The sequence below is a fragment of the Thalassophryne amazonica genome, chromosome 3 (genome assembly GCF_902500255.1).
Source record: "Thalassophryne amazonica chromosome 3, fThaAma1.1, whole genome shotgun sequence".
Lineage (NCBI taxonomy): Eukaryota > Metazoa > Chordata > Actinopteri > Batrachoidiformes > Batrachoididae > Thalassophryne > Thalassophryne amazonica.
The window spans coordinates 114328326-114342491 of record NC_047105.1 but is presented as its reverse complement, the minus strand read 5'-3'; the positions used below and the strand labels follow the sequence as shown (position 1 = coordinate 114342491).

The 14166-nt window shown below is 39.7% G+C and overlaps 1 protein-coding gene and 1 long non-coding RNA gene across 2 annotated transcripts in view; one reads left to right on the top strand and one right to left on the bottom strand.

Moving 5' to 3' along the window:
* Positions 1-14166, bottom strand: part of LOC117507463 (copine-9-like) — an 863862-nt gene that overhangs the window by 340622 nt on the left and 509074 nt on the right. The window lies entirely within an intron of this gene.
* The window catches only part of LOC117507464, a 32484-nt gene continuing 21473 nt past the window's right edge, over positions 3156-14166 (top strand). Inside the window, exons 1-2 of the long non-coding RNA XR_004559716.1 lie at positions 3156-3193; positions 3352-3357. This is a non-coding gene — a long non-coding RNA (uncharacterized LOC117507464). The remainder of the gene's footprint in view (positions 3194-3351; positions 3358-14166) is intronic.

The following is a 14166-nucleotide window of genomic DNA, read 5'->3' as shown; positions in this document are numbered from 1 at the left end:
CGATTAAACACGTTTCAAGCTGTATTCACTAGGAATGGCCCATTTAAAGATGTTTAAACATGATTTAATTTGTTAAGACTGCGATCACCCGGAACTTACCATGCACTTGCGACGATTTGGTGAATCAGGATGAATTTTTTTTTAACAGCTCATAAATTTGACCCAGATTTCAAAACTGGAGCTGATGATGGCCATAACTACTATATATATATATATATATATATATATATATATAAAGAGAGAGAGAGAGAGAGAGAGAGAGATAGATAGATAACCGATAACTTTCAGTATTGTCTCCGGTACACTTGTAACAACAACTGTCTTTGTGCGCCCTGCCCACTGCTGGAGGATCCTGTTTACTACATATTTTGCAGCAGTGAAGCACTCGAGAGGAGCTAAGCTCAACTCTAAACACACAAAACAAACCATTATTCCTTAACAGGATACAGCCGTGCCACCGTGAGGTAGAGGTCTTGCAAAATAAAGCAGTTTTGACTTATAGTTTTGATTTAAAAAAATAAAATAAAACACCATTAATGCCAATTCTGTTATTTGTACAAAGTTAAAATATAACACATATCTTTTTGTTTTAAATAATGCACTAATTCTGAAGTATGGTAACAAACACAGACAGATGCCAAAGGGATTATGGGTAAATGAGCCTCCGCTAACACTGATTGGTTGACTCATTCATTCTATGTAAAAACCAACACTTTAATGTGACATGACGTGTGTTGGTATTTACATATAAATGTGCTTTTGTAAAATATGCCATTTTATTCATATGCTAAAAAAAAGCTACTTGCAAAAGCCAAAAGTTGTGATTTTTCAACCGTCTGATATAACCGGGGTCAAAAATGCATAGAACACTGCCATCTACTGGGGCCCAGACGCTCAGACCTTTACCCATAATCATTTGTGTACTAGTTTTTTTGGGGGGGGTTTGTTGTTGTTGTTTTCACGCACCAGAGAGTTCCTGCTGTTTAAACAACAGAATCCATGACAACAATTGTAAATGAACATTATACAACCAAAATGTACATTTTTATTTCTTTAGCTGCTGCAAGAGGCTTCAACAACTCTCAGTCGCACAAAGGATTATGGGATATCTCAATACTTAGTGTGAATACTGCTATGAACACTACTGGCCAGTAGATGGCAGTAGAGACCGTGAAAACTTCCCAAAACAAATATTCCAAATTATCCGTGTGCTACGTGTAATCTGCATGGAGAAGCAACCTCAGCTTCTTCTGGCATTTTTACATAAAACAAACACAATAACGTCTATAAACCCAGAGAATATATTCTCACGAAAGTTTTAGGCACAATATACAAAGGGTTTAATGTTGTTCTGTGTGGAGCCTGATCAGAGCGTCTCAAATGCATTTCTAATGTTGTGACTGTACTGAGATTACCCATAACCCACCTGGACCCAGCAGGTCCACACTAAGACCTTCAAAATTAGTGCAATACGTTAAAACTAAACCATATAGCTGATGTTTTCACTTTATAAAACTTCAGAAGTGGCGTTAATTTAAATAACATGTCCGAAATTAGTTTTGTTAAAATTTTAACCATAAGTTAAAAATGTATGCCTCTGGATGAATTGGGTGATATTGCCGGTGAGTTAGTATGGTGTCAAGAGCAAGTATCTTGTGATATTTGCTCTTTGATAGAGCGGTTTCTCCTGAAAACAGCTCTCTTCTGTTTACAGAGAACAGGGCTGTTTATCTGCTACAAAACATTTAACAGGTAAGTGCTAAAATCTTTGATATCAGATTTAACAAACATTTTTAACTTCACCTACAAAAACATGTTAGCGATCTAAAAATGATCGGACCAAAATTTATCGTAAGATAATTGGTCCAATGATGGTTTTCAAAGTTATCTGAAAAGCTAATCCAATAATGAAAACATTAGCTTTGATAATTAGTGGATTAGCGGAACTGTGCCCACCACCATAATTTTGTGAAAGATGGAAATCAGCAGAAAAGTGAACACTGAATTGGAAACAGCACTTAAGAAGTCTTGCAAGGTTTATTGCCACCCTTAAACAGCTCTCTGCTCACAAATCGCTCAGAAATGGTCTGCCATCGATCCTGTGAGGACTTCACAGCAAACACAGCCTCACCACCCAGAGTCTCCCACACAGGAACTCAACTCTCCTTTCCATGGCAACCTTCCTTACCAAGCACCGGAGGGGGGGCAAAAAATAGATTTCAAAGAGGCACGAGGACAGCAGCCAGATCAAACCACAAACTTCCTGCAGCACATCAAAAGGCTGAGCTTGGTTTTTTGATGTCACTCTCAGATTGAAGTCGGAAACATTTGTCAGATTTTTGCCGATAGCCAGGAGCTGATGTTAATCAGTGGGTGTGCCTGCGGTGAGGAGCGGCATGACAAATCGAGGTGGAGGTGTGTTAGGAACGGGAGCAATCAAAGACCTGAGCACAGGCCAGTGCGCTGCAACTGGAACAGCAAACTGGCACTGAATTCACAGCAACATCTAGCATTCACGTGCATACAGCTTATTAAATATTGAATCAGACAGCCAGCCAATAAAAGACATTTACATGAGAAGTTTTCATCAACCTTAAGTCTGTCAAAGCTCAAATATGAAGGATTTGGCTGAAACATATGGTTTAGGTGATGAACGGGCAACGTTTGTCACAAACTATATTTGAAGAGGAACGAAAAGAAGACATCGGGCAACATTAGCACAGTCACAACTAAAAGCTCGGCAGAGCAGAGTGAAAAGAGTGACTTGGCCCTCACCATTAATGCACCACTCACTCCTTCACAGTGCACAAAAAAAAAAGAAAACCTCACTACACGACCAGGACAACTCCACGGTATATTCAAACTGTATGAATTTGTAACAAAGGAGGCAGCAAAGAGGCAGTGGTTGGAGTCCAGAGGTGCCCCAGTTGTCTGTGACAGCATTAAAAAGAAAGAGGGTAAAGAAATAATTTATGGAGTTAAAACTGTAAAGGCTAGAGGCACCCTGGTATCAGAGGCATTTATGAAACAATAGTGAGAAATGCATTTATTTCAACATACACTCCTTCTTATGACTCAGAAATAGTAGAAAAATAATGAAAAGGTGATTATTGCTAGTAATTGAAAATAAACTATATATATATATATATATATATACACACACACACACACACACACACACACACACACACTCGTATGAAAGTTCAGTAAGGTATATCTTATATATTATATTCCAATTCTAAGGTGGAACTATGCTAGTATACTAAGGTATATCTAAATATCTAAAAAGGAAGAGTAAAATAGAAGAGTAGAAAAGAGTAGAGTAGAGCCACTTAGGTGCGGGGGCTTGAGAACCAGGTGATTCTGTTTGGAGACAAATGCAAGATTCAATTAGGCAGTTTCGGTTGAAGCAAGACTTTTGTATGCAAAAGTTTGGGCACCCCTGATAATTCTCAGAATCTTCCTTTATAAATCATTGGTTGTCTGGATCAGAAATTTCAGTTAAATATATCATATAGCAGACAAACACTCTGCATCGCCTCATCCACATCATGGAACCACCCTGGGTCCTGGATGACAACCATCCCCTCATCTTGAAAGTATCTCTCTATCTTTTGCAGCCTGCTGAAATGTAGGCATCTCCTTGCCTTTCTCCAGCCACTGGGGTCCTCAACACTGAGGCACCTGCATCATGCCCATTGCAGACCCATTACAAATAAATAAATTACAAAAAAAAAAAAAGTCCAAATTCTTATGGACCTGGCTGTCTATGTCTTCACTGTTTAACAAAAACAATAATTACATCTGGTCCGTACCTTTATAGCTTTTATATGTTTTTTCATGGTACTGATTATTTTGTCAACTCAGTGGAGAAATATTAGGGCTTATACTTGTATGTCTGTTATGAAATGCTAAATATGGTTCAAAGTGCAGCTTTTCTTTGAGCTATGGTAATGGATCACAGCAGTCAATCTGCTTTGTGGGGAACCTGATTATGGGCTACATTTCTCAGGCACAGAAATGAGTCCATTTGGGTTGGCAGGTGGGTGATTGTTGGTACAGACACATTTTTCAGCGTGTGCTCAGACTGACTAAACACACAAGTGCGTCGTGACTTGATGCCTGAGGTGGGATCTCTTATAATCCCGTCCTTCATACATTAAATGTCACAGGGCTCTTTTGCTGTCCCCACCCAGCATCTGAAAATAGATCCCCGCTGTAGCTGTGATGTCGTGGGAAGCACAGGAAGGCAGAGACAGAGGAAATGGTTCACCCAGCTTTCTTCCAGACAAAGAAGAACGTACATGCTTTCAGTTGTCTTGGAAACTTACCTGTTACTGAAAGGGGACAGAGATACAGTTGCAGAAATAGGTTTCCATACACCATGACTAAAATCTTTCAAACTCAGTTTTTTCATACTACACATATTCCATTTTATTAAACAAGTTGTAATGTCAACTTTATTTCAATACAGACATATTGATAAATACTAGCAGACACATTTACCTTATCGAGCATTTGCCCACACCCTTTATAAATGAAAGCTGATTAAACGTACACTCAATTAAATGAAATTTATGACCCCAACACATCATAAAAAGCAAAAGATGTGTTTTCCCAAGGATTTTCTTGTCGCTCTGTGTCTTCCCTGTAATGTGAGCTGGTCTTTCCCGACTTCCATAAAAGTAATGAAAGACTCCCAATAACTTTTGTTTTCATGAGGAATTTTTTTTTAACTTCATTAATTACACTGGTATACAAAAAATTTAAAAGTTGTCTGCTTCAAAAATAAAATGTGCTATTTATTATGGATTTTGGCATGTTGAATTCAAATATGACAATAACAACGGCTAATTGGTTACTGTTTCCAAGATATACAAGGTACTACATTTTGCTTCCACATAATTATATTGTGTTAACAGTACAGTTTTCATGAAAATCATAAACACTGTTTGTATAATATTTCAGCTATTCTCTTTTTGTAACACTTTAAAAATCAGCAAAAGGGTTATATATTAATCCTTAGTAGCGCAGTACTAGCATTTCTTAAAACTACAGGCTATCAACAATTTCAAACATTTTCATTTTCCATGGCCCAAAATTTCAGAACCATTTGGACTGTAGACCAGTGTTATTTTACACATGCACGCAATGTTCTTTTGTCTTTTGTGTTGTTTTTTTGGTTGATTTTGTTTGTTTGTTTGTTTTTCCAGTAGTAGAGGCCTGATAATGATGCCAAATTGAAATTTTGCAGTACAAGAGTTGTGCACAAGGTGGAACAGATCTGGCACTAAATGGCTGAGTTATTTGTGATGAAATCAGACATTTTATTGAAATATATGGACAGGTGGTCATTCCAAAGAATGTAATATTGGCCATGCATCCACCCACCATTGATGCAGAATTCCATGTGGGATGACTTTGGCATTCCAAAACGCACATACAGAATTTCAGGTTTTCATTAGTATGTCAGATTTTCAGTTGGCCAACAGTTTACACCAACTTGAATGGCTTTTTAAAGTCAAAGTTTGTAGCTGTAGCCCTGTTATTTTTCATGATTTTTTTTTAAGCAAATAGGGAATATCACATTCATAACCATGGCCCTGTTCAAAAACACAGGTATTTTGGAAAATGTAGCTTTATATTTGTTTTGGCCTTTCTGCAACTTGCAAATTGCATTTTAGGTAGGGATGCACTGACACCACTTTTTCCCAGACTGAGTGAGTACAAGTACGAGTACAGTGGTCCCTCGCTATAACGTGGTTCACCTTTCGCGGTCTCGCAGTTTCGCAGATTTTTTTTTTTAGTGCAATTTTGCATGCTTTTTTTTTTTAACAGCGCATTGTGTTCTGCGTCCTCATCAGGCGGGCCGGTCGCGGCACTGGTCGGCATCACCGCGATTGCTCTCACTGCCTCCGAGGCGCTTTCAGCAGGCTCGGTAAATGCAGCAGCGGGCCACTCACACCGCCCTCCTGTCTGCTGTGCGGAGCTGCGCCAAATCTGGCAACAGGTCCAGAGACTACACTCACTGTTTTCATCCGGATGTTGACTGCAGCCGCAGAGCTCTGTGGCCACCGAGAGAGGACTTGGATTCTTTGCGGGTCCCGCATCCGTACCTCCGGAGGCAGTTAGCGAAGAGAGAGCACGCGCATTGTGTTCTGCGTGTGTCTGTTTATAATCTTCTCGTACAGAAGAAAAAAGAGTGTTTACACAAGAGAGAAAACTGAGAAAATGTTAATGCCTGTTTGAGAAAAGTAGTGAGGGGTTTTACAGTCTTAAAACATCTACAGTAATTGCAAAAAATAACGCTGACTTTGCGGATTTTGCTTATCGCGAGTTATTTTTAACTCCCGCAATAAATGAGGGACCACTGTACTTACATTTGGGTATTATTACATACATTACATTGAAAATGTTTTATTCATCAGTTGTTCCTTACTTTTTGAGTGTAACTGCTACCACTATCATTAGCTTTTTTTTTTTTTTTTTTTTACAAACATTTCACTTAAATCATGTAACTTCACTACTGACTACAACAAATTGTGCTTTAAGATTAACCGTGTGTTTCTTAACAAACATGACACTGCCAGACATCTTACTGAAATGTAACCTGTGGACTTCAGCATTACAAAATATGCAACACCAGGAACAGAACTGAAATTACACATAACTAAATGTATTTATTTATTATTTGTGTCTGAGCACAAGACACATTATTTGCCAGTTAGTTTGGAAAAGTAATCCAGTTACTGATTACTCCTTGAAAAAGTAACTTAGCTACTTTACAGATTACTCAGTTTTAAAAGTAACTAAGTTAGATTAGTATTTACTTTATTACTTACTTTCAGCAGCTGCCAACAACACCCCCCTGCCACCTCAGCATGAAAATGATAACCAGTTTTGCCAATACTCATTTTATAGTCACTCTTTCTTGACTTCAATGAACATAAATACTTGTTTTATAAAAAATAAAATAGACATCTTTCTTGACCTCATATTTAAATGTTGACAGCACTGCAACAGTAAAACTTACAATTTATAATCTACATTGTTTATAAATGATAAGCTATTGCTTCTTTCTGCTCCTTTTCATTCATGATGAATGCTGCTGTTGCATGTCTTTTAAATGAATTAATAAATAAAAATAAATTTAACTATTAAATTCTTTCTAACATTTTTCTAACATTTAAATTCTTTCTCAACATTTTAATTGTTACAATTGTTATTATTATTATTATAGTATTAGTAGTAGTCGTAGTAATAGCATGAAAAGTTGTCGTCAAAAGTGGACCTTTAATCTAGGGGTGTGGAGGGGCAAGCACACTCCCCCTTCCCACTGGATTCGCCCCTAGATGGTCATCTGTGCAGGAAGAATTGACAATGTATTTATGGAAAAAGCACAACCAGACTGACAGGGAGGGATTTTTTTTTTTTTTTACATTTTTCAGCATTTTTTTATACATCATGTCATCCTCAGAAAGAGACTTTAGGCACATTTGGGGGGAAAGACAAGCATTAACATTTGTTAATGCGTGCGGATCAGCTGTTTTTAGTGAGGACACACATGGGGCGGCACAGAGTTTAAAGAAAGAAGCGTGAAAATGTATTTTATGCTCAGTGCAGGTGTGCTGCCATCACCTCGCTTTGAGAGACAAAAACTGCTCGCAGCATTAAACACTTCATGGGTGAACTGGGCAGTTCCGTCGAACCGCAACCTCCGCCTGCCCAAGGGCTACTGCAGTTGACACACAATACAAACACAATTGAGAGGTTGACATCACGCTGCTGTAAAGGGGTATCGGGTGTCTAGTATCGGAGCAGTTTTATGATTACAAGTACAAGTACATACATGCAGGATTGGGCCGATACCCGATACTGGTATCGGGATCGGTGCATCCCTAATTTTGGATGTGCGAAAACAAAGCTTTTACTAAACTCCTTCCAGGGTGAAGAGTATGCACGTTTATATCCTTTGTTTGGCCTCAAACAAAGGATATGTTTTGTTGTTTATTGTATTTGTTATTTAATGGAACAAATTTATTTATATACAAAGGCTGATCAATACTAGAGTGCCTTAATTGAGAGAGTGGCGACATGACGAGTCAAAAAATATTGGTCACATGACTTGTGGTACCATCTTGGTTCCAAAATAGCCTTCGCTGTTAATCTGTCTGCGTGGAAATCCAGCTATTTTATTTATTTATTCGCAGGAAATGCCAGGTTGTTGTGCATTTGGATGCAAAAATAGAAACAACAAGGGCTTCAAGATGTACAGATTCCCTTCAGATCCGAACAGAAGAGACATTTGGGATAATAAAGTCAGTCGTGTGGGATGGAAGCAGACATCATCGTCAAAGCTTTGAGAGGTAAATTTATTGTTCAGTCCCATGTACAGTAAAGCTCACCTAAACCGTTATTGTGTAAACCAGATATTAACAGTCACTAGACAAAAAAAAAAATCCCAAAGTTTGTGTATTGTTTTCCATGTAATAAACACCGTATATAACAAATTTTGTACAACGGATTTTTGCTCACATCGGATAAAATGTCCAGTCCAATTGCAATGGATTTCCATTTAAAACCCCGAGCAGTCTGGACGTGCAAAGTAACAGAGGTACAAATTAAAGTTCAGCTCTCTGACACTCGCCGATTCAAGTAAAGTGGCACCGGAGTCATTTCCCTGATTAAAATTCAAACTATTTTTTTTCACACCGTGCTCAGACTGGGACCTGAAGCGTGACGTGCACCTGTTAAATCAGACACAAAAGGCTGTGAATTGACACTTTTCTGCTGTTACTTCTTCGTCTTCCATCATATTATAATAGTTTTTGCAGTGCACATGCTGATTAATAATGGATCAGGAAAGTCTGTACATTTACAGCACAAAATTGGCAAAAGAGAGAAATGTATAGCTTTCCTTTGATTTGGAGGTGATAACTGTAGAAAGAAAAGTTTCTTGAGGGTCCAATTAGTCCACAATTAAGCATAATCCAGCGACGGACAACTTTAAAACTGTCATGCACGTCACTGTATGACATGGAGTCACAGAGCTGCAGAAGCATAAATCGGGCTTTAAATTAATTAAATAAATAATCATACAATGGAAATGTATGTAACTTTAATAGCTTAACTATTTTTAGATTTATTTTGATAGCACCTGTACCTGGATGTGTTGCTGTATGTGGTTAAATTATTTTTAAAAATGTTGAAAAAATGAAAGGTTCATTCAGTAGTTCAGCACAGTTGAAACCAAAACTGCGCCATGTTCTGAGTTGACGCCACTCTCTCAATTAAGGCACAGTAATCAATACAACATCCATACAACAGGAAAGCACAAGTGATGCAACTCAGAGGAAGCGCACATCTGCTACATGAGGTTTTTGCTATGGCTGAGGTAGATAAAATACTGTTGCTCAAAAAGCTGCGCTGGTGAAAGATGGTACGTTCCATCTTTCACCTCATGAAATATTCGTACCATTGAACTCATAAAGATTCATTAGTTGTATACAAGCCCTCTATGGAGAGAAACAGAGGCGTCAGAGTAATCTTGAGATGTCGCTGCTACATTCAGCACAGACACTCCTGTGACCCAGGCATGGTCTTGCCAGTACTTGTCAACATATTTTGCATTTTCAACAGTGCTTGTGTGGACTGGATTTAAAAAAACAATGGCAGAAATAACTGTTTTCAAAAATAACTGTCTACGTGTGGACTTAGCCTATGTGTTCATGACATACTACACTGAATTCATTGGATTTTGGTAAGGTAGGAGTAAGCACTTTATAGCTACACCCCCATGCCATGTTGCATCATCATGTAAATATATGCAGTACTGTAAAAAGAACATACTGTACTGTTGCCACCTTTAACATTTTTCAGCATGACCAGAAGATCGACAGTGGAATTGTCATTTGTGGTCCTCAGATCCTTTACACTAATACAGATTTTCCATGTTCCTTTTGCTGGAATCAGTTACTCACATACACAAGGAATTGATAATCAGAACAATAATTTTTCACTAACGCATGAGGAATTAACAATCAGATATCAAAGACAATGGCTGGCTAATTTGTTATATTTGATATGTTATTGATACATTTTCCAAGGCCAGAAAGAAGTGTTAATGATTGTTCTTGATCCTGTTGCTGCTGCAGCGATGTCCGACACTGCCACAGGGCTGACACGTCTGTCTGACAGAAAGAGCCAAATAACTACTCAAAACCAGTGCAATGGCCAATAAAACCAGCCAACTAACCAACACACACACACGCACACCCCAAACTCAACCTGACACAGGGGCTCAAAATGCAGCCATAGAAACCATATATTCTACTTTTAAACTCCAGCATCATTGCAAAATGATGACAACCCACTAACATTTAGTAAATGTTTGCATGTATAAAAATGTGTTTATTAGTCTTACAAATAACAAAAAAGCACATACGAGGTCTGTTAGAAAAGTATCTGACCTTTTTATTTTTTTGCAAAAACCATATGGATTTGAATCACGTGTGATTGCATCAGCCAAGCTTGAACCTTCGTGCGCATGCGTGAGTTTTTTCACGCCTGTCGGTTGCGTCATTCGCATGTGAGCAGGCTTTGTGTGAGCAGTGGTCCACCCCTCTTGTCGGATTTTTATTGCGAATAAATGTCTGAATGATTTGGAGCTTTGCTGCATCAAATTTTTCCAGAAACTGTGAGAGACCTCCAGGTGGACACCATTCGGAAAATTCAGATGGCTTTCAGGGACCATTTTATGGGGATTACACAGATTAAGGAGTGCTCCAGCCAGTTTAAAGAACGCCCACAGCGTCTGAGAGCGCGGCGCACTCCGACAGGCTGACACCCCGCTGAAACAACCAGATCATTTCCAACGTGAAGGCTTTGTTGATCCGGGACGTCGTCTGACTTCCACAAAAAAGGCATAAGGCGTGGACATCAGCACTTTTTCGGCACATTCCACTGTTACAGGAGTTTTTTTTCATGGAAAAAGAAGCGGATGGATGCGCCACCGTGCCGCTGATTGCGCGGGACAAAACCACTTCCATGTTGGTCTCACAGGACGGCTTTGAGATGGATTTCAGACGGCTGTCAGTTGCTTTTTAGTCGTGTGACTATCCGGGAAATTGTGCATGAGCTGGACATGCCCCAACATGTCCTGTGAGGCTTCATCACGGCGTTGCTTTGCGCCATGCAGCTCTGCCGCGACGCGCAGAATTCCTCCACTCCTCTTTCCATGACAAAAACTCCTGTAACAGTGGAATGTGCCGTTCATTTCTAAACTGGACGCTGTGTTTTATCCGGGACGTCCTCTGACTAGCACAGGAATTGCGGAAGACGTGGACATCAGCACTTTTTCGGCACACTGAGATAGACATGCGGAGGAATTCCGCACGTCGCGGCAGAGCCACATGGCGCAAAGCAACGGCGTGATGAAGCCTCACAGGACATGTTGGGGAATGTCCAGCTCATGCACAATTTCTCGGATAGTCACACAACTAAAAAGCCACAGACAGCCGTCTGAAATCCATCTCAAAGCCGTCCTGTGAGACCAACATGGAGGTGGATTTGTCCCGCGCAATGAGCGGCACGGTGGCGCATCCGTCCGCTTTTTTTTCCATGAAAACAACTCCTGTAACAGTGGAATGTGGCGAAAAAGTGCTGATGTCCACGCCTTATGCCACTTTTGTGGAAGTAAGACGACGTCCCGGATCAACAAAGCCTTCACGTTGGAAATGATCTGGTTGTTTCAGCAGGGTGTCAGCCTGTCGATCGGCGCTTGGAGTGCGCCGCGTTCTCAGGCGCTGTGGGCGGTCTTTAAACCGGCTGGAGCACTCCTTAATCTGTGTAACCCCCATAAAATGGTCCCTGAAAGCCATCTGAATTTTCCGAATGGTGTCCACCTGGAGGTCTCTCACAGTTTCTGGAAAAATTTGATTCAGCAAAGCTCCAAATCGTTAAGACATTTATTCGCAATAAAAATCTAACGAGAGGGGTGAACCAGTGCTCACTCAAAGCCTGCTCACAGGCGAATGACGCAACGGACAGGCGTGAAAAAACTCACGCATGCGCACGAAGGTTCAAGCTTGGCTGATGCAATCACACGTGATTCAAATCCATATGGTTTTTGCAAAAAATAAAAAGGTCCGATACTTTTCTGACAGACCTCGTATTGTCCATGTGATATGTTTGTCTAAATTTGGAGAGTGTCTACCCGAGTGCCCAAAATACTGGGAGAACATGGAAATAGGTTAATTTAGCACACGTAATGTGATTTTTTTCGAAGCCCAAAATCAAGTTCAGAGACTTATGATTGAAGATGTATTTTGCCCATTTGAAGGCAAGACTGCATTGTCGGATTCTATCATATAGACAAGCATGAATCTGATTCAAAGTCATTTCCCATGGGCTGTTTGGGGTATGCATTTCTTTATTTTCTTTCAATAATCTCTTTAAGACAGAAAACACCACAATTAAACAATTTATTGAGGCTATTAATAACAAAGGGAAACTACATGTCCATAGCTGAAAGAAAATTTATTTCACCCTTTTCACTGGAGCTATATTTCTATTGAGGATTTTTTTTTATTTTTCTCAGGTTGCACTGCTGTCCACTGCCATGCACAGGGGCTAAAACGACAGTCAGGGATGTGCCATGAACAACCCCACTGATAAATAAACAGATAAATCTATATGATTCTCATTCTATGTACAACCCCAATTCCAATGAAGTTGGGACATTGTGTAAAATGTAAATAAAAACAGAATACAATGAATTGCAAATCCTCTTCAACCTATATTCAAGTGAATACACCACAAAGACCAGATATTTAATGTTCAAACTGATAAACTTTGTTTTTGTGCAAATATTTGCTCATTTTGAAATGCCTGCAACACGTTTCAAAAAAGCTGGGACAGTGGTATGTTTATCACTGTGTTACATCACCTTTCCTTCTAACAACACTCAATAAGCATTTGGGAACTGAGGACACTAATTGTTGAAGCTTTGTAGGTGAAATTCTTTCCCATTTGTGCTTGATATAGGACTTCAGTTGCGCTTCATAATGCGCCACAAATTTTCAATGGGTGACAGGTCTGGACTGCAGGCAGACCAGTCTAGTACCCGCACTCTTTTACTACGAAGCCACGCTGTTGTAACACGTGCAGAATGTGACTTGGCATTTTCTTGCTGAAATAATCAGGGACATCCCTGAAAAAGACGTTGCTTGGATGGCAGCATGTATTGCTCCAAAACCTGAATGTACCTTTCAGCATTGATGGTGCCATCACAGAAGTGTAAGTTTCCCATGCCATGGGCAATAACACACCCCCATACCATCACAGATGCTGGCTTTTGAACTTTGCGCCTTTTAACAATCAGAATGGCCTTTTTCGCCTTTTGTCCGGAGGACACGACATCCATGATTTCGAAAAACAATTTGAAATGTGGACTCATCAGACCACAGCACAGTTTTCCACTTTGCGTCTGTCCATTTCAAATGAGCTCGGGCCCAGAGAAGGTGGCGGCGTTTCTGGATGTTGTTGATGTATGGCTTTTCTTTGCATGGTAGAGTTTTAACTTGCACTTGTCGATGTAGCAACGAACTGTGTTAAATGACAATGGTTTTCTGAAGTGTTCCTGAGCCCACGCGGCAAGAAGGTCATGGGCATTCAATGTTGGTTTTCAGCCTTGCCACTTACGTGTAGAAAGTTCTCCAGATTCTCTGAATCTTCTGATTATATTATGGACTGAAGATGATGGAATTCCTAAATTCCTTGCAACTGAACGTTGAGAACCATTGTTCTTAAACTGTTGGACTATTTTTTCATGCCGTTGATCACAAAGTGGGGATCCTCGTCCCATCTTTGCTTGTGAAGGGCTGAGCCTTTTGGGGATGCTCCTTTTATACCCAATCATGAGGCTCACATGTTTCCAAACAGAAGCTTTTCTGTTTTTATTTACATTTTACACGTACCAACTTCATTGGAATTTGGGTTGTAATGGCCTCTCCAGTTATGTGAAGGTGAAGAGAATATGTCAGTGTCGGTACCCATGATGTGAAACGCACCTCCATAGTGGGAACATGCACAATTTCACATGTCCACGCAATTCAGTACTTGTTATGTGGTATTTTAGTCAACTGGTTATGAAATGTTCATACACTC